Source organism: Rhea pennata, unplaced genomic scaffold (assembly GCF_028389875.1).
Source record: "Rhea pennata isolate bPtePen1 unplaced genomic scaffold, bPtePen1.pri scaffold_40, whole genome shotgun sequence".
In the NCBI taxonomy this organism is placed as follows: domain Eukaryota; kingdom Metazoa; phylum Chordata; class Aves; order Rheiformes; family Rheidae; genus Rhea; species Rhea pennata.
Window position 1 is genome coordinate 1374097 of NW_026907681.1, and position 23494 is coordinate 1397590.

A 23494-nucleotide genomic window follows, 5' to 3' on the forward strand; every position below is an offset into this window, starting at 1 on the left:
GGGGCTAAGCAGTAAAGGGAAGCAGTATGCTTACCTTTAATCTTCAAGCACTGTTTGCATTGCATATCATGAATAGGCTAATTATTGCTTATTGATAGTAATTGCTTGTTATAGTTATAGTAAATAAAATATATGTTCTGCTCCAGCACATAGTCTTTTTCACAGGATGCTCAAGAAACTTCCTGAGCTAGAAATGGTTGGAGATTAAGAGTGTTGTGGCAGAGGGGGATACTATACATTTACTCTTTCTTGGGTGTGTACTGGTGATTGCGCTTGGAAACAGACAACAAGACAAGATGGCCCTTGGTGTGAACTGGCATAGCTCACATGTTCTTCACAGTGTGTCTTACGTGCTTGCTAGCATCTCTTCTCACTCCGAGTCTTTCCATCCAATTACTACCTCTTCTTTGGCCAGTTCTTCCACGTGTGCCAGTATAATTTGCCTTCCCAACGCTTTCTTACTGTTAGCAGTCTTCCCCTTTCCCTCATTACTCTTTTCCACCCTTAGCTGGCACTGTCTTGTTGCTTTGTAGCCAAATCACTTGGTGGGTCTTAAGCAGAACTACATTAAGTTATCCTTCCACGTGGTGGAGGACTTGGTGAAGGTGCGGAAGGAGATCTCTCCTGCTGTGAGGAAAAACAGTGAGCGAGACCAGGCGAGCGATGTCTATACGTCTATGCTGTCAAGGAAAGAGGTCTCCTTAGGACGGTTGGCCCATGGGCTTCTTAGGATTCCCCTAGTCACACAGACTAAAAAGTACAAATGAGAATTCCAATCTTCTCTTTGGTTTCCTACACCTGATGTCTGATTTCAGTTGAACCATTTCAAAGGAAGAGGAATCTAGTGAAGTGAGCACTTCCTGCCCAACTGAGAGGTGTACATCATTTGTTCCAGGTGATTCCTGGGGTGCCCAACTATTCTTAAACTCGTTGTTATGCTTTATAAATCCAATGCCATAAGAAACCTTTATTATAAAGGCATAGAGGTAATAAGTGTTTTTTGCCTGCGCAATGTTTCCTCACGTGCTGTCAATCCTGATGACTCTCTTTCTCGAAGGGGGTTGTTGCATTAAAGAGAAGCTTTTGTTATTCCGTTCTCTCCTGTTAATGAATTTTGCTGTTTGGTTATCAGTGGGTACCACTGTTGCTACCTTGTCTCCTACAGTCAAGCCTGCTGGGTCTGAGATGTGCATAAACCTACTTAGGTAAATTAGTTGTTAATCTAATGAGAACTGCTCGTTAAATTATACTCTAAAGCTGATTTGAGTTTAATGTATTTGGTCATATTCAGGATCCGGTTGTTCTCGCCTTTGACATTGAAACTACCAAACTCCCTTTGAAGTTTCCTGATGCAGAGGCAGACCGGATCATGATGATCTTCTATGTGGTTGATGGGCAGGTAATGGAACAACAGTTCTTTTCTTCATGCTTTGGAGCAAAATGCTAGACAGCAAACGAGCATGTCACCTTTGGCGGTCTGGTCCCTGGCTTGCTTTGTTGCTAGTTGCTTGGTTTATATGTAATGTCTGTGGAAATAAAATTGAAGTCTAGTCTGAATGATGCATAAGGATTTCCTCGTTTTGTATGTTGGAGAACCCAGCTAAGGCTACTGGTGCCCCTTTGAGGGGCAATAGTAATTTGGAGAGTATAGTCCTTAAGTTGTCTCCCTTTTGGCATCCTTAGTTGATTGTAAGCAATTGTTCAGAAGGTGACCTCCAAAGAGCCGTTCCCGCTTGACAAAAGCTCTACCTATCAAGCTGTGCAAGGATTATCGCATCGATGGAAGACTATTTCATCCTTTAGGCAGTGTGTTCCGGTTGTTCAGGAACCTGTCCCTGGTGTAGCAGGGATCTGAGTCCTCAGTAACTCTTCCTTTGTCAACTCTCTAGGGCTATCTGATCACAAACAAGGAGATTGTCTGTGAGGATATTGAGGACTTTGAATTTACTCCGAAGCCGGAGTGTGAGGGTCCATCCTGTGTCTAATGAACCAGATGAGGTAAGTAGGTTCTACTTGGGAAATCAGGCTGCTTTTTATCTGCCTTGGTCTCTTGTAGGCCAAAGAGAGCTTATCACCCAATAGAGTGTATCTTTGGGGAGCACAGCGGACAGTCACGGTGCTGGTGATGCTTTCATTTCATGGTGTGATGATGAGGCAGATCGGGTTCTAGCTAGGTCAAGAGCAGAGGGGAAGGACTGCATCAATAGTATTATATCCAGTGCCTGCCTGCAGGAGGTGAATTTGCTGAGTGTTTGTGTTTGTGGGGGAGATGTTTTTTGTTTTGAGTTTTTTTTTTTTTTTTTTTTAATCCTCTGTTGCATACTAGGCTCATTTAATGCAGAGGCGGTTTGAACATGTCCAGGAGACCAAACCTACTATCATTGTCACATACGATGGAGACTTCTTTGACTGGTAAGATCAGGAATGAAAACTAACCTGGTTTCTAAAAGGAAATGTTGTCTAGGCCATGAGGTGAGATTGGGTACCAGCCTGTATGTCCTTTGTCTGGAGGTCACATAGCGGCCACATGCGTTCTTATCTACGCAGACTATCCAGCCAGTTTGGGAACCTGTTTACATCCTGATTATGTGCTCTTTATCTGGAGTGCTGGGCTGAGTCTTGGATTGCCAGCCTGCAGAGGACTGTCGAAGAGGGGGAGGTGGAATTCAGAACTTTTTTTTCTTTTTTTTTTTTTCCCTGAGCAGAGCTATGTTTATTGGCTTTGAAATATGAACTTCTATAGAGTCCCATCAATTGGTCCTGGGATTGCTGAGCTGCTTCTAGATTGTTGTTGATTTGGCAATGTTTGTACACTGATGACCTCAGTAACTGGAGAACAGGCAAAGTGTCAAAAGAGAACTGCAGAACAATAGGGAGACCAGAGCAGCCAAGCCTTTGGGGAGCGAGGGAAACTCGATCATAATGTTCTGCCTCCTGGTATAGGATGTAAGCAAGCAGCTTCCTTCTTGCAGTAGCTCTGCCCTACAGGGAGTTTTCCCTGTGGCCAGCTCTCACGGGTAAGGTCTGGAGCAAAGGAGAATTCACAAGAAAAATTCCTCATTAAGTAGCTTACAAGAAAGCAATCCTGAAACCCTTGGGGTGGGGATGGGGTGGAGGAAAGGGACTGCTTTGTTTCTTCTCTTCTGCATTGTCTCTCTCCTCAGGCCTTTTGTGGAAGCAAGAGCAGCAGCTCATGGAATTAATATGTATCAGGAGATTGGATTTCAGAAGGGCAGCCAGGGAGAGTACAAAGCCCCGCAGTGCATCCACATGGATTGTCTGAGGTACCGAATGCTGCGTCTGTACCGTATAACTGCATCTTTATCTGTTAAATTTGTATAAAATGCCTACAGTTGATGTATTTGAATACTGTCCCTTTTCCATCTCTGTGCACTGCTATCATGAGTTACATCTTATTAGGAAAGGACTAGCACCCCCATCTTTGGTTGTGCTGCTTCTACTCGGTACTCCGTTGTGTGCCATTATGTACAGAAGTTACGTCTTGCCCACACTAGCCTGAACGACTAACTCTGTTTATAGAGTCTGCTGGTGGCTGTCATTGGGAGTTTGAGAACTGTCCTGGATAGCAGGTAAAAGGACAGGATAAGACCAAACCGTTGTAGTGGGCACAGGGCCATATTCTAACCCAACAGCCTGCCTAGCACAGAGAGGAAAAGAAAGGGTGCGTGTGTGTGTGTGTGTGTGTGTGTGTGTGTTTACAGGAGAGGGCTGTCTGTCTTGGCAGTTGTGACTTGAATGTTTTTTCACATTGGACCAGTGTCCAGACTCTGGAAAACAACTGCCTCTCTTTGCAGTCCTGCTGATACCTCCTCCTGTGTTTAAACGTTTATCTTTGAAGTCTCTGAAGTATGAGGGTTGAGAAAAATCTGAGCAATAGAAATGATTTGAATAGCAGAATTTGTACAAGTCAGGATTTAAGAGCATGGGTAGATATGCAGACTGTCTAAAGCTGTGCAGCTTCTTATTCCACTGCACTTGGATGTTCTGCTCTCACCTTTCCCTGTTAGAGTAATGCAGATCTTTTTGTACGTAGCAGTCCTTTCTGAAGTGCAGGGCTGTCTCTTCGTCGACTGGCATTTTCATTATTCTGTCTAGGTGGGTGAAGAGAGAGAGTTACCTGCCAGTGGGAAGTCACAACCTGAAAGCAGCAGCGAAAGCAAAACTGGGTTGATTCGTTAAGCAGCTCAAAACTTGGTGGCTTGAGGATTATCTGAGTGTCCCTGTCACTACAGGTGCCGTTACTATTCTGAGCCCTGATCCAGCTGGGTTGCGTGTGCATGGTCAGCAGGCAGCTTGTCAGACACCTCACAGGGCGAGAGGCTGACACTTTTGACACTGAACACCTGGAAATGCGCTCTCTGGCTCAGTTTACTTAGCTGGAGCCAGGTAAGGCACCCTATGAGAAGGATTGTCTGTGTACCCAGGACCAAATAGCTTGAAGATACTATTGATGCTGCATGTTTGCTCTGTGTCTCTAGGAAGTATTCGCCACATCTACCTCTACCAGAGCTCCCAGGGCAACAAAGCTCTCTTTGGTCTTTTCATCCCCTCTCAGCGCAAAGCTGCAGTGTTCGTGCTGGACACGGTAAGAGTAGGGCTTAAAGGCTTGGGAGGGAACGCAAGGGGATCAGGCAGCGGTTTGGAGCTGAGCGGTTTCTTTGCACAGACACAGATGTCTACTGCTGTGCAGCAGGGATTCTCATATTTTGAAGTGTACCAAGCAGGTCTGTTCCTCAACTGTCACGTGAAGCATTATGATGTGTAGAGGAAAGAGCTTCCTTGAAATTTGGAGCCTGGAGCCTGTCTCTTTTGAACCCTGTTCCCTCTGATCACGTTTGCATTTGGTACAGGTACGCAGCAACCAGATGCCAAACCTCACCAACATGTACTCATCGGAGCGCAGTCTGTGCTGGAAAAAGTGGGCGAAGAACTACTGCTTCCAGACAAGCACACCTTTGAAGTGCGTGCTGAGACCGACCTCAAGACAGTCTACAGAGCCATTCAGCGGCTCCTGCAGGGTTGCAAGGTATGAGCTGAGGGCATGAGGAAGGTCCCCACTGAGACCTTGTCAGCGCAGGTACCTGGGAGGAGGAAAACATTGCATGGAAGGCATTGGTCCAGCAGTTCAAACAGCCTCTAAGTGTAGCTCTCTGCACACAGCTAGTGCTCCAAAGTTGAAGGGTAAAAATGGATGTTGCCTGCGGGCTCTGGCTTGCCTGGGGTGAGCTTACATAGCGCAATGCAAGCAGTGAGGCTAGATCATACCCCCAAACCCCAGCTCTCAGTTGTGGAGCTGGTTATTCAGTGGGAGGTGCTTCAAGAGACTCTGAGTACACTGTCTCTACTGTGTGGAGGACCAGGGACCACTACAGGAATGGGGCATGTGAGCACTCATTCACACAGCTGGTTTCCTGCTGAGCAGAGGTGCCGGCTGAAGGGATGTACCAGGGCATGTCCTCTCCTCCTTTGTGTAGGATGAGCGCCGGGGCCCCACACTTCTTGCTGTGCAGTCTAACTGGGACCTGAAACGACTGGCAAGTGGGATTCCCATCATCGAGGAGTTTCCTTTGGTCCCTGTCCGAGTAACAGATGCCGTCAGCTATTCAGTCCTAGAAGAAAATGCAGGTAGGCATTTAAATACAGATTATTTCCTAGTTTGTGGCCTCTCATAGCAGCATTCAGAAGATCACTTCTGGTGGTCGCTAGGATGAATCTTTCTGTGATGCAAAACAAGCTGACTGATAGTTCTTCTGAGCACCTCTGCTGCAGTTTCCAGAAAAAGCTGGTGGCCCCTGGAGCGGAAGTAGATCCAAGTTTTGTTGGAAGGTGCTATGCTGTTTAGCTGTGCAGTGAATGGGGCCATCCATACATAGCATCACAGCCAGAGAGGGGAGAGGTCTGGCCATGTGCCAAAAGTGTCCTTTAAAGCCTGTAATACAAGGTGTGTGGCAGTCTGGAGAGCAGCACGGTTTCCCATGCTGCTGCAGTACCATATAGGCTTTCACCATTTCCTGATATGAATATCTTGATGTTGCACTCGGTAGATGCAGCAAGACCTGTAAAGAGCTCTTACAACTTGTGGAAAGTCCTGGCAAGTGGGTGCATTCATCATACCTGGAGAGGGGATTGTGTCCTAGCTGGTTCTCTGCCCTGCTTGCCCGTTGACAGGTTGTGTTTGTTCACAGTGTGTCTGGAGCCGGATATTCAGAGCTTGGCTGTAAACACAGTGTTACAGTCCCATCACATCAATGACATGGAAGAAGGTTCCAGCGTGAGTATCAGTTTTGATGTGATCCAGCAGGCGTCTCTAGAATACTATGATGTGTAGGCTCCTAAGACAGGCATCTTGACACAAGGGGCAGTTGAAGCGTGGGTATGATTCCTCTGCAGCCCTTAGTTCTGCTAATGACTGCTCTGCAGCCTTCTGTACTGAGTCCATTTGCTGAAGCATGGTTGGATGTGAGAAGTGAACTGCTCTCTTGCAAACATCGCCTGCTCCTCATTGCCTCCCATGGAGAAGATTATTAGCTAGGGAAGATGCCAACATTGTGTGTGACTGCAGTCTCTTGCCTCCAGCATCCACTCAAAGGAGATCTTTCACTCTCTGACTATTTCCTTCTGCCGCTGCTGGGAATTCCTGCTCTGGATGGATCCAGCAAATTACGAAGGTATCAAGGGAAGAGTGCGTTCTAGTGTCCACTCTGGGGAGGTAAGAGATGGGAAGTGCTCAGTCCTGCAGAGACAGGGGTGCAGTGGGTTGAGTTGAGCAGGGAACTATTGGTTTGGATATAGGGAACTGCTACGACATCACCAACCGAAAGCCTGGACATGGCTTGTGCTCCATTCCAGCAGGACTCTAGCAAGAGTCAAGTATTGGATGAGGACAGTGAGGAAGAGGAGGACAAGGAAGAAGAGGAGGAGGATGGAGAAGCAAATGTGGAGGACTTGCTGGAGAATAGTTGGAACATCGTGCAGTTTCTCCGCCAGGCTGCCTCCTGTCAGAACTGCTTCCTCAGGATTGTGTTGGGTGAGTGCAGTCTGCTGCTCGCCTGGTCCTACTTTGAATGTTACCTCTGGTGATTAGAGCTATCCGCACCCTACTGCTGCCCAAGCCATATCCACAGCATTCCCCACAGCTTCTTGAAGCTCTCTGTGCTACTGAGAAGGTTCTGATGGTGATCCAAAGAACCCCTTACAGTCAAAGATTGCACTGTGCTGGATGTGATGCAGAAGGAACCACCTCCATGTCTGTAAATATCATTGTTTGGGTGGTTTCAGCGCCAGTGTGAACTCTCTCAGAGAGGGGAAGAAGGTCACTAGTTCCTGATTAGTCATTGGTGCCCCAGGAGAGTCAACAAGCACAGTCGCGCTTGTGCCACTCTCCCATCGTGGACTGCATCTGGAGCTTTTCTTACGTGTCTCTGCAGCCTACATTGTGGCTGTGTACCACAGCATGAAGGAGGAGCGAGGAGCTGCAGCACAATGCCCCTGGGAGCGCTCCCATCAAGAGGAGGGCCACGAGCCAGGTGTCCCAGGAGGCATTGGGAGAGACGGGAGCCATGCCTGGTGAGTACGGTTAGCCACAGTTAGCCATGGGAGAGCTGTGTGCAGCACTGCTGGGCCAGTCCTGCAGCAGGAAGAGAGCTGCCCACCTTGCTGTCCCCATATGCTTCCGTATGGCTCAAGAGCTCTCTCTGCTCCTCCTCTCCAGGCATGATCACTTTCTCACAGGATTATGTGACCAACGAGCTCACGCAGAGCTTCTTCACCGTCACTCAGAAGATCCAGAAGAAGATGGCTGGTTCCCATAATGCCACTGAGCCCTCAGACATGTTCTCAGTGCTACCTGGCTCCTACTTGCCACTCAACAACCCAGCTCTAGAGTTCATCAAATACATCTACAAGGTTAGTGGGGTGGGCTGTGCTTTCTTCTTTTTTTTTTTTTTTTTTTTTTTTTTTTTTTTAAGAATCTGTTGCAATTCTACAATCAGTTTGTTTTGCCCAGCTAGCACTCGCATCAGAGTGAGTCCCCGTGAGGACCGTCTTCTCTGCTGGTGGCCTTACCTAACACTGTCTCCTGTAGGTGTTGTCCCTGGATGCCAGTATAACTAACCAAGTAAACAAACTGCGCTGGGACCTGCTGCGCCTCATTGAGGTGGGTGAGTTCTCAGAAGAAGCCCAGTTTCAGGACCCTTGCTGCTCCTACATGCTCCCTGAAGTCATCTGCAGGAAGTGCAATTTTTGCAGGGACTTGGACCTGTGCAAGGACCCTGCCCTCTTGCAGGTACAGCCTTCCTTTCCCAGGAAATCCCCTTTGCCCTGGCTGCATGCATGAAGTCCCTCTTGGGGACACCAGAGGCCCTAGCATGGTTGTGCTCTCGGCCTGTCATTCACTCACATGTTGTCCGTCTTTCTCTCTCTCTCAGTCCTTTTGCTTTGAAGGTCTGCTTGGTTCCATGACAGCGATAAACCTCCCTTCAAGGTTATTTTCTGCTCATCCCCTTTCCGAGCTGCCTGTGACAGTTTGAGGTGTGCTGGTGCTTTGGCTGATGCTTTATCCCCTCCCGAAATTGGTTATGGCTTCCTGGCACTCGGGGCTATCTGAATGCTCTTGTTAGGCTGCGAGGGCTGAGGCTGCACCGTGCTTTCTCTTGGGAAGAGTCACACTTGTGTTCATCTCCCTTCTCTCTGCCCCTCAGATGGGTCAGTGCTGCCCAGTTGGGTATGCTCCAACTGCCAGGCCCAGTATGACTCGGATTCCATTGAAATGGCACTGGTGGAAGCGCTGCAGAAGAAGCTAATGGCCTACCTGCTGCAGGACTTGATGAGTGCTGGGCGGCCGTGCTGCGGGAGCCTGCCCTTGATGTGGCAGGCTGCAGTAGGAGGGCTGAAGCTGCTCTCTGCTCCTTGAAACCGAGCAGCCCAACCTTACTTCTCTGACTGATGTGATGCAGTGGAGATATGATGAGGAGAGTTTGGCTCGAGCGCTCTCCACTTCTTCTCAGCACATAGCTGCAGCCTTTTGCTGGCTGGCTGAGGCTTGACCCATTGACCTGATGTCAGTGGTGTCTCCCCAGAGAGCCCTGTCAAAGGACTGAGCTGCTCAGCCTTGTCTGCTATCCCAGCTAAAACTCCTTTGCCTCTAGGTGTGCAAGAAGTGTCATGGTGTGAAGGAGACACCTATGCCTGTGTACTGCAGTTGTGCTGGAGATTTTGCCCTCACCATTTCTTCCCAGGTATGTGTGCATCCTGCCACCAGATGCAGCCTCCTGCCAGCAGCTCCTCTGTAACAGCCAGTGAAAAACCCAGTGATAACTTGTCCCTTTCAGCCCATCTGGCACAAGTTCATCTCTCTGTGCTTTCTGGCTGTTTATTCGTTGCTTTGTGCTCAACCCAGGCAGTCCTGCCTGACCAGCTTGCAGAACTTCTCCTGGCCTGGTCTTCTCCCCCCTGTCCCCTCCAGCTTCCATCTTCCCTGGCTCATGCATGAGGTGTGCTGGGCAGCCCTCCCTCACTGGTATCTTCCCCCTCAGATCTTCATGGAGCACATCAACATCTTCCAGAGCATTGCTTGGCACTAGAGCGTGGCCTATCTGCTGGAAACTATTGAGTGGCTGCTCCGTACAAACCACCAGCTCCAGCAGTGATGTGATGAACTTGTCCTGCTGTCTTTTTTTGTTGCTGTGTCAGCTCTGGGTACTTGCTCTCACCTCTGCTGAAGAGCATTTGTGCTCTGTGATAGATCTCGGAGAAGCCACATATCCATCTTGCACTGTGTGGGGGCGCTAAGCGGTGTTGGGGCAGTCCTGGTCACAGCCTGGTGCTGTGCTGGGGGAATTAAGAAGGTGCCTAGGGCTGGAACTGCTCTCTATGGGGGAGGGGGGACTGCATTTGCCAGAGCCCTGCAGAAGCCCAGTTTGGGATGGGAGTTTGTGTTGTAGGCAGCACCCTGTGTGCATGAATCTCTGTGGTTTTAATGTGGAGTTTTAGACAATTAAATGTGTCACAGACAATGCATCTGGTTCTTTGGGTAGAGGAGCACGTGCTATGGCCCACAGCAGGGAGCTGTAGGCACCCTGGAAACGAGCATTCTCTGAGCCATGGGGCAGGATTCCTAGAGGGAGGAGAAAGCCAGACTCTTCTTGTTGGGCTGGAAGGGGAGCAAGGGAGCTGTCCCACTTGGGTGCTAAAGCTTCAAGTTGACAGCAGTGAGTCATAGGTTGGGGGCCTGCTCACTGAAATCCCAGCACAGGTGTGATGAAACCCAGGAGGCCAGTGCTTAGCTGAAGCCTGGCCTCCTGGTCCTTTCCATCTACTCCTGCTTGCAGAAGCCTGAAAAAGCATGAGGGGAGCCAAGATTACTAGATTCCAGTTAATTTTCTGGGCATTTTGAAACACTGTGTGTTCAGCTACTTCTGACACTTCCTTTTATATATGTGTGTGTGTGTGTGTGTGTGTGTGTGTGTGTGTGTGTGTGTATATATATATGTATATATACACATACATATAAATTTTTATTCAATGCCCTCCACACATACCTGTATTGAAAATATTTTTCTGAGCTTTGTTTTTTCACTTCTATAGTATACCTGTTTCTATTAGCATTGGGTTATGGGGCAAGTGGTCCTGTCCTTCGCTATGCCCTCCCTCCATCTAGTACTGCTGAAAGGGGGGTTGAGGGGGCTGTACCTATGTGTTTGTTTTCTTGATATTAAAGTTGGAGGAAATGAGCTGGCCTGGACGGGCAGAGAAACCTGGCCCTAATGCAATCACTGCGTTGTGCAATTGAGTTAAGGTTTGGTCCAGCGGAGCCTCCAGTGGCTTCATCCTGCGCCAGGCAGCTCCTCTCAGCCCTGCATCATTGCTCCTGCTCTCCTCAGGGCAATGAGCTGCTGGAGGTGGGGGCAGGCACTTGCCTTCATCCTGCTGCTCTACAGTGAGAGGCTGGCTCCTTCCCCCAAGCCCTTCCCATAGATTTGCCTGCTCAGAGTTGCTCTTTGGTCCTAGAGAAGCCAGGTCCTCTTCTTGGAATGAGGACAAGGTAGACTCTTCTTGCAATGGTATTACCTTGTTCCTGTGAGCAATTGCACCCCAAGTCAAAGGGGGAAGATGCTCCCCAGCCCAGAAGGGGAGCAAGAGGAGGTTTTGGTGCACCAGAAGTCCCCTGCCTGTCCCCCTGGCATGTCCTCCATCTGCATCCCCACCCTCCAGCCTGTGGGAGAGCCTTCAAGACATGGCTTGGGGTCTTCCCTTGCCCGGTGTGACAAGACCCCTTTCCCCCAAACTTCTGCCTGGGCTGAGCTATGCTGGGGGAGGATGTGCTGAGCTGAGCTGCTGTAACCTGAGAGCCAGAAAATAATCAGGTTATGCCTGGGTGAGTTACTGCCAGGTACCTGCTGTGAATTGCTTTTGGGCATAGGCTCAGAGAGCTGCAGCCTCAGGGCAGGGTTGGTGTTGGCAGAGGTCCATGCACCAGGCTGGCAAGGGTTGGGGGGGACTTGTCCTCCTCCCCTACTGCTGCAGTGCAGGGCAAGCAGGTGCTTGTGCTCATGTTCCCTACCACCCGGGCTCCGGGGCAAGAGCATCCGTGCCCTGGCACTGCAGCAGGGTGCAGCTTTTAGGGTGGAGGGTAGAACGATGCACATGTCCATCTCTCACCCCGCTAGCCATGACGCTGCACTGTCACCCTCCCCCTCCCCCCAGCACATGCTGCAGCAATCAGGCCCCAGGCAGCAAGGCTGGGTGGTTGCAGTTTATTGGGTACTGGCTGCTTGGCTAGTGCAGGACTTGCTCTAGTCCTCAGTACGGCTCCAGGGCCACCACCACTGCTGCAGCTCCATCTGTGGCAGCTTTGCAGGGGCACAGGGGATGAGCAGGGCAGGCCTACTCGAGATGTGCCCACCCCTGCCCCCAGGGCCCTGGGTGCCCGCAGCCAGGAGCTGCTCCAGGATGGGGCTGCCAGCGCTCCAAGCCAGCCAGAAAATGGTAATGCCCATTCCCGGTGTGCTGAAGCAGAGCCAGTAGTCAGGCACTGCCTTCTGCTCCAGAGCAAAAGCTCCTGAAAGCCCCCACAGGAGCCAGCCAGGGCACCACGGGTCTGCCCTGCCACTGGGGCTTTTCTTGACCCCCAGCCTCTCACAGCAGCTGGCAGCCATGGGGCAGGACCTGCCTGGAGCTGCTTGAAGCATGGCTGAGGGAAGGGAGGGGGCCGTGGCTCTTGGTGGCCAGCAGCAGCAGCCGGCAAGGTGCCCGGTGCATCCTGGCCAGGCACAGGGATCATCGCGTGGGAAAAGCAGGTAGCTCAGAGTCGAGCAGGGCCCGGACGGAGGAAGTGTTATTGCTGCCTGGCACAGTGGCTCCTTCCAGCTGTGGTTGTACGTGGTGGGGGAGGGACAAGCGGTCGGTCCCTGCGGGACAGACTCTCTGGAGGCTGGAGAGCCCTGAGGTGCTGTATGTCGTGGAGCAGCCTCTGAGGCACCTTCAGCCTGCCGCGGGGGTGAGAGATGGCTGGAGGGGCCAGATGCCCTGGCAGCCCCAGCCACATGCTGCTGCCCAGCCTGCAGCCGTGCCCAGGCACCCTGCCCTGCCTTGCTGGCAGCGTGGCCACTGCTCTGTCCCAGAGGACCAAACCTCCAGGGCCAGGATCTAGGGTGGTGCCTGCTCAAATTTCCTGCTGCTGTACACCTGGTCCTTGTTCATGCAGCTCAGCAGGATCCAGTCCCAGAGGAAGGAGCCCTGGAAGGTGAGAGAGGGAGGTCAGTGCTGGGAGTGCGCAGCTGGGCCGAGCCCCCGGCACCAATACTCACCATTCCCAGCGAGGTCAGAGCCATGGCCAGGTTGATGACAGTGGGGATCAGGCTAAACTTCCCTGCCTGGCAGAAAGGATGGGATCAGTAATCGCTGCCCAGCCCAGGTTGCCTCCTGCCTGGGCCTGCATTCACTCTGGGTTGGGCACAAGGAATGAGACTGAGCAGAGACCTCCCTCTGCCCAAGCCACAGTGTGGACAACCTACCCAAGCAGCAGCACACACTATGAGGTCTTGCATTTCCTTCCAGCACACTTTGCACACTTTGCCAAAGGTTCTAATTTGAGGCACCTGGGATTCCCCCATTCCTCTGCAAGGCTGAGCAGAAGAGGCCTGGCTGTGTTCATCCCAGCTCTGAGGCAGCAGTGGAGAAGAGCTGCTTTTCCAGGACGGTCCTAGCACCACGGCAGCATATTATGCACATATGCACCCCAGTAGCACATGGACCATGCAAAATCCTACCTGGCCCTGCACGATGACATCAATATGGATCCCACAGGCCTTGATCAACACTCGTGTGTGGGTCCCGTTCCATTTGTAATACTTCGCAGACCTCCTGGGGAGACAGGTAGAAGGGCCCAGTGATGGGGACCAGCCACAGCAGGACCAGGGAGGGCAGGAGGAGGATGCAGGACTGCAAGTGCCACTGCCTGGGACAGTGGTCTTGGGATCGGGGCGGTGGAAGGAGTAGTGGGGGTTGTAGTCGGTTTCAGGCAGGCCCAGGTTACAGTTCCAGCTGATGACCACCCCACCCTGCAGCAGAAACCAGCAGGCCTAGCACAGCACCAGCACACCATGGACACAGTGACCCCAGGGCACAGCACTACTGTGCACACAGCTTGGCCATGGGCATGATAAGCCAGCAAGCAAGCAGGGCATTTCCCCCCACTCAGGCATTAGCACAGCTGTCATCCTCATCACCAGCTGGGAAAGGCCGGGAATGCCACCATACTGGGGCACACGGCCCTGCCAGGGAAGCCAGCAGCACTGCTTGCAAGGCTGCTTACCCAGCGGAGCTCTGCCCCAGCAGTGGGCTTTCCAGCTGAGTTGGGAGCATGGCTGGGCATCAGGGAGCATTCCGAGATGTAGAGTGGGGGGCCTCTAGGGTCTGGAGGGTGCTGGGGCTGAGCAGGGGATGCAGAACCTGGAGGGAGGATGGAACAGTGCTGAGTTCCTTCCCTGGATGGGAATTATCTACTCCCAAGAGGGCAGCAGAGGCAGCAGGGCTGGATGGGGCTGGAGACCAAATGCTGGGTGCACTGCCCTCCCCTGGCAATGTCATGGTATTTGCCAAGGTGTGTGGATGAGTCCCCACCACTGGGCGAGCAAACCTGCCAGTCCTGGCAGTGATACAGGCACACCTGCAATCTATGCTTTGCTGCCAGCTGGCCTCCTGCTCTCCAGCCTCTGCACAGGGGCCTTGTAAGAGAGACCCTGGGCCTGGGAGCCTTGCAGGACTCTGCATGCGCAAGGTGGGCAGAAAGGACTGCTCAGGGGCTGCAGTGGATGTGCTGTGCTCCGAGCTGTTGAGGCTGGCTAAGCTGCCACTGCCCTCAGCCCATCCCAGCTAGCCCCTGCAGCATACTGGCAGGGCAGCAGGGCCAGGGACCTGCCTCCAGCTGCCTCTGAGTCTCAACAGTGTCAGTGTGTGAGTGATGATCCCGTGGAGCCAAGCACTAGAGCAGGTGCTGAAGGAACGCCCTGTGCCCAGCCAGCAAGACCTTGGGCCCTCTGGGAGGACCATCCTCCCAGGACATGACACCTTCTCTGCCAGCTCCCTTAAGTTCTCTCCCGCCTGCTCCATGAAGATGGGGCAGCAAAGGGCAGAGGTGGTGTTGAAGGTGCAGCTTTTCAAGTAACTGCTCTCAGCAGCTTGAATGTTGCCCCTGGGGAGACAAAGCCAGAGCCATGGCATAGAGCAGCACACCAATACTCCTCAATTTTCTTCCTAATATCGTGAAGCACCCAAACGAAACATTAAACCCCAGCTCTGCTCATTGGTATCCATGCCATCACTGACGGTCCCAGCTGATGAACGGTGAAGGGATTTCCTAGGAGAACTACATACCAGACGTGGATGTATGCAGGCACTCAGAAATGCACATGACTGACTAGGGGATGGCCTGCACAGCAGGAGGGTGGAGAGCAGGAAGAGGAGGAACCCTGGGGTAGTTACCTGGCGAGATGCTGGCATTATCAAAGGGATTCTTGTTCCCAAAGACTTTAACCGCTCCCTTTGCAAGGCCACATGCCCCATATCTACCCACCAGTGTGAGCATTCCTGCTCCTTCTTGCTCAATAATTACCATCCTCATCATCACCACCTTCCTCAGTGGAGGCAGGGGCAAGCAAGAGTGAAGGATAGATGGATGGAGTAAGGGTTGGGAACTCCGTATCACAGAGACAGCAGCTGAGCACCAAAAAAACATCCTGTCCCAGCAGGTTGAGGGAGGTGATTACTGCCCTCTCCTCAGCACTGGTGAGGCCACAGCTGGAGTGCTGTGTGTGGGTGTGGTCTCACCAGTACAAGAAAGACATGGACCTACTGGAGCAAGTCCAGCAATAATGATGAAGGAACTAGAAGCATCTCTCATGTAAGGAGAGGCTGAGAGAAATGGGACTGTTAAGTCTGGAGAAGAGAAGGCTCAGGGGCATCTTATCAATGTGTACAAATACCTGATGGGTAAGAGTAAAGAAGATGGAGCCAGGCTCTTCTCAGTGGTGCCCCGTGATCATATGAGAGGCAATGGGCATAAACTGAAATACAGTAATTGTGTCTGAACTTAAGAACAAACATTTTTTTTACAGTGAGGGTGATCAAACACTGCACCAGGTTGCCCAGAGAGGTTAGAGAGTCTCTATCCTCGGAGATACCAAAAACCCGAGTTGGCTTGGCCTAGAGCAACCTGTTGTAGGTGACCCCGCTTTAAGCAGCTGTTGAACTAGGCAATCTCCAGAGGTGCTTCCAACCTCCGTCATTCTGGGAGCAACTTAGGAACAGGGATCCCCTGTGAAAAGCCGGCATCTCCTCCAGCTGCCAAATGGCACTGCTCCTGCACAGCTCCACTCCTGCCTCTCCATCCTTCAGGCTTGTCCACGTATTTCAACCACATCTCCCTGCTGTCAGTGAACACTCATTCCTCTGGTACCTAATTGTTACGGGAAATGGCTGTGCTATCCACCATTGCACTTTCAGGAAGGCATCTGGCTGCACTCCACACACACACTCAGACAACACACATGCAAGTGCAGGGCCAGGGTGGCCCCCTTCTCCCCACTATGCCAAAGACCTGACTACAAAGCACTGCTGCTGCAGCAAGGCTGTCCTGGTCCCAGCAGCAGGGCCTGACCTGCACTCAGCTGCTTAGCATCACCTATATTGCTCTCCACTTTGTTCTATACCCTGTACACACATGGCAGCCTGGGTACCCACTGGTCTACTTGCTCCATCCCTAGGCCCCACATTGATCTCTTCCACATGGACATCCTTGGAGAAGCCGAAGCAGGGGAAGTGGATGTTCCTCTTGATAAGGATGGGGAACTGTGGTGCCATCTTCGCCAGGGACTCACTGTGGAGAGACCTAAGTACTATGGCTTCGGGAGCAAAATGGTCCCTGTTGGCATGGCCTGTGCAAGGCCATCCCTGTGCCATGGCACCGCCTCCCTAGGCCATGGCCTGTTGCTGAAGGGGCCAAACCTCTCAAGAGCACCCTCAGAGGTGTCCCGCCCAGAGCATCCCCTGGTGTCCAACGGGACCTCGAAGATGGGCCAGCCTTTTGGTGCCTGTTCCATCCTAGCAGAGGACTCTCCTCCCCAGTGCCACGACCCATCTTTGGGGCCCATACCCGACACTCGCTTCCTCTGCTGGACACCAAGCCAGCATTTCAGAGCTCTTCTCGGTGCCGCCAGCATTGGGCACGCAGCGCCCTGTCTTCTGCCCTGTGAGGACAAACACACAACGCTGAACTTCCTGGCAAATGGGATCCTGCCCAGTGTGCAGTGCTGCACAGATCACTTGTCCCTGCACATGCCCAGCTCTCTGTGGCCCAACATGTCCATGTCGCCAGGGGTGCAGTCATGGTCGCAGCTGCATACAGCACTGCAAACTGTTAGCCCCTGCAGGGTCATGGGAGACATGGTGAGAACAGGACATGCACCTGGTAGTCCTACGCTGTGGCTGCAGAGGGGACGGGGCACCCCATGTGCTTCCCCATCTCTGCATAGGTGCCAGCCCTTGCAAGCTGCCTGGGGTAAGCAGCCATTAAGCGTGCCTGCGGTGGCCCTACTCTAGCATGGCTTTCCTTGGTGTGTCCTCCGGAGTAGACAGTCAACCCTCTTCTCCATTTCCTGGCATGGGAACTGAGCCAGGGGCAGCTGTGCTCACTAGGATTCCCCACGTCTCTGCATCCGCCAGCAAGCTCCGCTCAGTCTCCACACATCTCCCCTCCCGTGATCCCTCACTCAGCAGCCCGCAAACAGTGCCCAAGCCAAGGCAGGCAGGGGGATCCCTGCCACAAACTGGTAGCAGCAGAGGAGAGCTACAGGCACCAACATCACGTGAATGTCAGAGCCTCCCCTGACCTGATCTGAGAGTGCCCTCTCCCGCCCTGAACATCCAAAACCACAGAGGCCTGACGCTGCTTGTCAAGGCAGGCAGAGCATGGCGCACCTGCCTGGCTAAGACCACAGGGCCCTGCCCGGTGCTACGTGCCAAGCTCCCCAAGCTCCGCTGAGCCTGCCGCACAGCACTGCAAATGTGACCTAACATGCAGTCCCAATGTGTCTGGGACGCAGCTATGGTGGCCTCATCGGGAGCCAAGGACAGTGCTGGGCCTGGAGGAGGGAACACGGGAGTCCCCATGCAGGCAGCGGGGACCACCACACACGACAGCTTCCTTTGCTGGGTCCATCTGGATGAAGGAGCAGTTGGGAAGCCCTTGCAGAAAGTCTGCTGCTCATCTACTGCTCCAAGAGGCCACCCAAAGCAAGCAAGACAAGAGAAGAGAAGGGAGAAAGGCGGGTCAGAGCCTCACCTCGGCTGTGTGGGTTGGGGGGGTGTAGAGCGGAGGCGGGGGTGGTGGTGGTTGTGGGCTATGTACACTGCAACATCGCACACCTTGCTTGGTGACTGTGTCACGCCCTTGACTTTGGTGAGGACAGAGCTCTGCGGGCTTGTCTCCCATTCCTGGTAGCCCTTCTGAAGGATGACAGGAAAAGGCGCTATCAGTGATCTCCTCGCCTCTGGGACCCAGAGTGCTGCATCCGTACTACGGGATACGTGGTGGGAACGGTCTGTGTTGCAACTTTTGTATCCATACTACATGATACTTGGTGGGAACGGTCCCTGCTGTAACTTTTGGGTGTCTAGAACACTACCGCTGTGTTAAACAGAATACGAATAAGTAACTGGAAATCTGTGAGAAAGAGCAGCGGTTGGTTACATAGATTTGGTGGCTTCCAGCCACAGAATAACCGTGAGAAACAGTCAACAAGAAGGTCTGAAGTTGAAGAGTAATGAAATAGCGAACCCCAAAGTCAATGTGGCCCCCAAAATAAATCTGCACATGCGCGCAGTGTCATAGCCCAGTTATGCAACCGGGGCGGAGTTGGGCTAAACTCCCTGCGGTGCAGAGCAACCCTGCAAGCCCCACAACAGACCCTGCAGGCAGCAGGGTACCTGCGCTTCCTGACAGCACAGCTGCACGACAAAGCTCTCAGGCCACAGCCACAACTCGCACGACACACACAGCAGAGCGAGCAGAGGTTACAAGCATTGCACTTTTATTACATGCAGAGAGAGCTGACAAGCGGCAGCTGCTTCCTGATGCAGCATCAAGCCCGGAGCCTTTGCAAACGCACATTGTTTTGCACAAGGCAGAACAGCCCAAGCATATGGAATGCATGGAAGTGCCTGAGCTTGCCCCAGGGCAGAGAGCGAGAGAGCTGCAGGGCACAGCTGGTGTCTTGGTGCTGCAAGAGCAGGCAATCAGTGGCCTGAAAGGGCTCCGAGGAGCCCTGGGAGTGGGCCGTGCTCAGTGCTGCAGAGGAAGGCGAAAAACCCCCAGGCACTGCTGCCAATCTGTGCTGGGGGAAAATTCCTTCCTGACCCCAAAGCTGGCGATCGGCTGTTCCCTGCGCATGTGAGCAAGGCCTGCCTCCCGGCCAGCCCTGGGACGCTTCTCACGCCCACCGGGGCACACCAGCGCTGCCCAGCTCCTTTCCTCTCTCTCTCAAACTGAAGCCACTTTAGGGGCTCCAGAGCATGGCAAAATTTAAGGAAAAAAAAGAGAGAGAGAGAGAGAGAAAAAAAAAGAAGGAAAAAGATGGAAAGTAAAAAGCAAAAACCAGACCTGATAGAGCCTGGGGGGGGGGGACTCTTTCCTGGGCACTGCAGGAGACCAGCTGGCCGGGTGCTCCAGAGTGTTGCCTGAGACCTATGACACTGATGATGAGCACTTGGGGCATCTTCGCGTTGCATGGCCTGCATTTCCTGGGTGCTGCATGTGGCGCCAAAGCAGATAGGCATGGGGATCTTTGGAAGGGTCTCTGGCTCCGAGAATGGATGCCCTTGCTCTTTGCGGGCCATCGAGTTAACTTTCTCCACTGATCTCCAGCTGAAAAGGCCTGGAGCCTTTGCGGAGCTTGAGGTGCGTGTGAGGGGTCTTCTCCCACTCCCAAGGGCTTGCTCCGGTCTCTGAAAGACCAAAGTTACATCCGGCTTTGAATCCGAGCCTGCTCGGAGCACAGATTGGATCGGAGGGCCTCCAGCGAGCTCTTCCAACAGAAAACCTTCCACGATCGGATGGTGCACAAGGGCTGAATCAGCTGTGAGCTTCAGCGCGCTGCCTGCCCGTGAGCAAATGCCTGGGCACAGTGTGCGCTCGCACAAGAATGGCTGCTGACAGTGGTGGCAGGGGTCACTTCCATTTCCCACAGGAGGCATGCACAGGCCAGCTGTGCCCAGCAGCGCCACACGAGTACAGCAATAAAAGCAGAAAGCCTGCTTGCCTTGGCCCCTTTGCGTCAGCTCAGCTGAGGCAGCTTAGAAGAGACCTGGAGCTGGCAGATGCTGACCTCCCTCTGCTCTCCTGAGAGTGAAAACACTGTGAAAACCTTGCTGTCACTTGGTATTGCTCTGTGCGTCTTTGGAGGAGTGCCAGGCGGAAGAGGAAGAGGATCCACAGTCTTTCTGAGGCTGAGGCAAGTCAAAGAGCCAGTCTTAGAGCCGGTGCTGGAAGGGGTCAAGGGCTGCAGGAGGAAGGGTTTGGTCGTGCCTATTTGTGTTGGGGAAGAGGCCGCCGGCACAGGAGGCAGCGTTAGGCAGTGTTAGGGAGTGAAGCAGCAGACACAGGCACTTTCCAAGCCTGCGAGGCACGGGGCACGGCCACGGCAGGGAGTGCTCTGAGCACCAAAGCAGGGCAGAGAAGGTGCAAAGCAAGAGCTGGCAGTGAGGTCAGAGGAAGGCCACAAAGAGGTCTCCATACCAAAGGGAGGTGCAGCTGCTGAGCACGTCCATCGTTTGGCGGCCTGAGGTGCAGGCAGCCGTGCCCCCGCACGTCCTGCAACAACGTCGCGCTGGGTGGCCGTCGAGAGCCCTGCTGCCCTCGTGGCGGTGGGTGCGCCTGCGCCCAAGGACAGCGTGCAGAGAGCCTCGGCCCTGGGCGGCAGCCAGTTGCGAGCCGGCTGCGGAGCCTGGCAGAGCGGCAGGGGCGCGGGCGCCTTCTAGCCCTGCTCGTGCCACGAGCACTGTGACTGCGCTGCCGGGTCACAGTGCTGCGACATGGGGGCCCCGGGGCCGCGCTGCAGCCTCCCTGCCAGCCGTCTGCCGGCCCGGCGTCGGCGTGGCACAAGGCCCCGGGGCTGCCAGCCCTGCTGCAGCCCCTGTGCCCAGCACCCCAGGGCAGCTGCGCCTCCTGCTGCGGGGCCGTGTGCGGGCCATGGCCCAGGACGCCTGCGGGCCCCTTGCTCTGTGTTAATGTGCCCCACGCTGCCCCAGGCTTGTCCCAGGTCACTGCAGAAAGGGCAAGAGTCCGCTCCCATGCTGCCATTGGGAAGTGGCATCAAGGGCCATGGCACCGCCTCCCTAGGCCATGGCCTGTTGCTGAAGGGGCCAAACCTCTCAAGAGCACCCTCAGTGGTGTCCCGCCCAGAGCATCCCCTGGTGTCCAACGGGACCTCGAAGATGGGCCAGCCTTTTGGTGCCTGTTCCATCCTAGCAGAGGACTCTCCTCCCCAGTGCCACGACCCATCTTTGGGGCCCGTAGCCTGTTGGAGGCGGGCTTGTGGAATCATAAGACGACCCAATATGAGCTAGCAATATGATCCGTTTATTTCAGCAACTTAGCCTGCTTATATACTGTCATAGCTGTCCGCGTGCTCAAGCACCCTGCTGGCTGTATCTAATTAGCTTACTACTATAGCTCACGCGCCGCAAAGCCCTCTGCTATTGGCTGTCCACATATTCGCTGTCCCGTCTCGCTAATCTCTTCATCCTGTTTTTACATAGCATTCATACTTACTCCCTCATTACTTGTCCTTCAAGGTGTCTCCAAGGTTACTCCACATAACAAGTCAGGGTTGCACATTTGCATGTTCTGATGTCCATGCTCGTCCAGCCAATTCTCTAGAATTCCCTTGTTTTTCTTTTGAGCAACCCAAACTTGTTTAAGAGGCCTGGAGAACATCCGCGTAACACAACTAAAAGCAATACAGAGGAATACACCCAGTAAGCACAGCACAACTGCTATCCGCAATAGTTCTTGGATCAAACCTAACAGCCATCGAGGCAAAGGGCCAAACAAACCCTGCAGCCATCCGTCCAAAAGTCTATGCTCTTGTATTTTCTTCGTATGTACTTGTACTTGTAGCCACCGAATCTTCTTGCGGATAGATTCACTGTGATCTGACAGGTTCAAGCAACACATTCCCTCAAAGTCCTCACATCCATGTCTTTGTGCCAATAATGAAAAATCAATTGCTGCACGATTCTGTAATATTGCATGGCGTAAGCTTTGCTGATCTTCCAACAGTTGTTGGAGTACATCTGTAGTAACATTTGCCTGTTTCTCTGCCCAGCAAGCGAGCTTACCAATTTGGTTTAAAGCTAAAGCAGCAGCGCCTCCTGGCACAAATAAGGATAGGAAAACCCGCTCTGTTGGTGACGTTAGAGTCAAATTATCGTTACAGTCTGGTGAATCCCCGGTTACACTTCGTTTCTTGCGTGTCGTGTGCGTAACATTTTTCCACCACCGCGTGTCTGGAGCTAACAAGGTTAGCTGACCCAGGTAGCATGGCCCACCCATGATGTTTGCAGGAACGCCTTGCCAAGCGCGATTCCCACAGATTAAGAACGTGTCTGGTGGCAAAGCCTTGGCCGTCCCATTGTTCCAAAGAGGAACGGGGTGTTTGAATTCAGCGCTGTAGGCACCTAGGCCCCGGGGGCTGCCAGTATCGTTAGTACCACAGAAGTCATCCGCATTGTGGTAATCATACCCTCTATCTGAGGGAGTGACATTTGTCCAACCAGTCCAATTTGAAGGTCAATATTGCACGAGACCCTGCGTGCCGGGGCCTCCAAAAAATATGCATGTCTGTGTCCAATTTAGCGACGTGTTACCAATGCGCATGGCACCCAAAAGGTCAAGCTCTTGAGGGTCCCATGGCAATGTCACGTTCAACCCTTTTATCAATTGTGCTGCACAATGGCTGACGTTAGGGGATTGACTACAATTGTGAATGCTAAATGTCCCAAAATACTCGATCCTAAAAGTGGGAACTCCTACCAGACACGTTCTAAAGGGGTCTGTAGCAGACGCCATGGAAAGGCAAAAGGCAGACTGTCAGGTACGATTAGCCCAAGTAACCCATAGATTCTGTCTCACATCAATGCTTGTTAGTGCCTCAACACGCAGCGTCTGGGCCTCCAAGCAGATGAGCCAGAGTATCAACGAATTGACCCAGCCCATCTTGGTTGGAGATGTCCACTTGATTTCCTTCAGTGGTGGATGCCTTAGTCCATTTGCTGGGCACCCAGAGTGGACCTGAGGGGGTAGAAACACACGCGTAACCTCTTCCAACATACACAACCTCTGCAGGTCCTTCCCAAACTCCAGTTCATGGATTTCGATACAACACCTTGGGCACCCGTGGTGTCACCGCTTGTTGTACATGTTGATTGTGAACCACCACAGGAGGGACCTCAGAATCCCCAAAAACGCACAAGTGATTCAACACAAACAAGGTCTTATCCAACCTCTCTTTAGCATCTGTTATGTCAGAATACTTTTGCAGATAGGTTTTCAAGGTTCTATTAGCCCGTTCAATGATGGCTTGGCCTGTTGGTGAATTTGGTAGCCCTGTCGTATGCCTAATTCCCCAGTGCATCATAAATTGACGCATGCTATTACTAGTGTAGGCAGGGCCATTATCAGTCTTTATATGTTGTGGAACCCCCATGGTCGCCATGCACTGTGTCAGGTGTTTACGGACATGTAAGGTTTTTTCTCCGGGCTGTGCTGTGGCCCAAATGAATCTTGAGAACGTGTCTACTGTAACATGCACATATTTTAACCTCCCAAAGCTAACAATATGGGTAATATCCATTTGCCAAAGCTCCAGTGCTTTCAAACCTCTCGGATTGACTCCTACCCCTAACCCCGGTCCATGAT

At 52.7% G+C, this 23494-nt stretch overlaps 1 pseudogene; it reads left to right on the forward strand.

The window, feature by feature from the left end:
* Positions 1–6667: 6667 nt before the first annotated feature.
* LOC134154784 (DNA polymerase epsilon catalytic subunit A-like) lies at positions 6668–10224 on the forward strand (annotated as a pseudogene).
* The last annotated feature ends 13270 nt before the right edge of the window (positions 10225–23494 follow it).